Below are 1,349 nucleotides of genomic sequence, written 5' to 3' on the forward strand. Positions count from 1 at the left end.
TGAATTTGATTTCTTATTATTTTACTAAAAAAATTAAAATGATGTTACCAATGCTAAGTTGTACACTGCCTACCCCATATATTTAAAGAAAAATAAGAAATTTCAGGCATTTCAATCCTCTGCAAATCTAGCAATCAATACAAACACAGAAACTAAAAGAGAAACTCTCTCTTCCTCACCCAAATCACCATTAAAGAAAAGTATAGAATACTTCCGTATTATATTTTCAAACACAAATAAAATCTTTACATCCCAAAAAAATCTCTGGAAAATCAAATCAAACCAAAAGGAAGAACAAAATAACCCATTAATGAGAAAGAAAAAAATTTCCATTCTTTACTCCCGCTTTCGCATACAACTTTGCGTTCTTCAAGGTTGCTGGAGGCGTCAAAGATTTTTCCATCATCTGCGGCAGCGTGTTCATCGGCTTCCTATTCTCCTTGCGCAGAGCCGCGGAAAAGTCGGGGACCGACTGGGCCAGAAAGGAGGACCCTTTCCGCCGGCTGGGTGGCGCCAGAAAGCTGCCCTGAAACTTGACTTGTTTCTTGGGCGGGGATAGATTGGGCTTCGGTTCTTGCTGTCTCATGTTTTTCATCCCCAGTTTTGTTTCTCGTAGTTCGGCGTAAGCTTCGGTGAGGATCGACGACGACAGGAGGAGACGCACGTCGGAGGTGGAGGGGACGACATGCCGGAGGTGAAGAACCACAGCTGGAAGGAGAGAGAGAGAGAGAGAAAATGAGGGAGAAGGTCTTGGGTGGGTAAACAAATCCTTGGACGGCGTAAAACAAATTAAAATAAATATTTCAAAATCCTACTGGAAAACTAACGATTTGATGTTCGCCTTCTTTAATTTGACGGGGGTTACGTTCACCCCGTTAAAGGGGGTGAACAAAATGCCTGAAGAACGCAAAGTTGTATGCGAAAACGTGAGGGAATAAAGAATGGAATTTTTTTTCTTTCTCATTAATGGATTATTTTGTTCTTCCTTTTAATTTGATTTGATTTTTCAGAAATTTTTTAGGGACGCAAAGATTTCATTTGTGTTTGAAAATATAATACGAAAGTATTCTATACTTTTCTTTAATGGTGATTTGGGTGAGGAAGAGAGAGTTTCTCTTTTAGTTTCTATGTTTGTATTGATTGTTAGATTTGCACAAGGATTGAAATATTTGAAATTTCTTATTTTTCTTTAAATTTATGGGGTAGACAGTGGACAACTTAGCATTGGTGACATCATTTTAATTTTTTTAATAAAATAATAAGAAATCAAATTCAACAGGCAGCCACACAGCCTGCACCCAAATAATGAAGATGATTTTTCTGGAGTTAGACACAACAGGGAAGTAAAT

This window comes from Diospyros lotus, chromosome 10 (assembly GCF_014633365.1).
Source record: "Diospyros lotus cultivar Yz01 chromosome 10, ASM1463336v1, whole genome shotgun sequence".
Lineage (NCBI taxonomy): Eukaryota > Viridiplantae > Streptophyta > Magnoliopsida > Ericales > Ebenaceae > Diospyros > Diospyros lotus.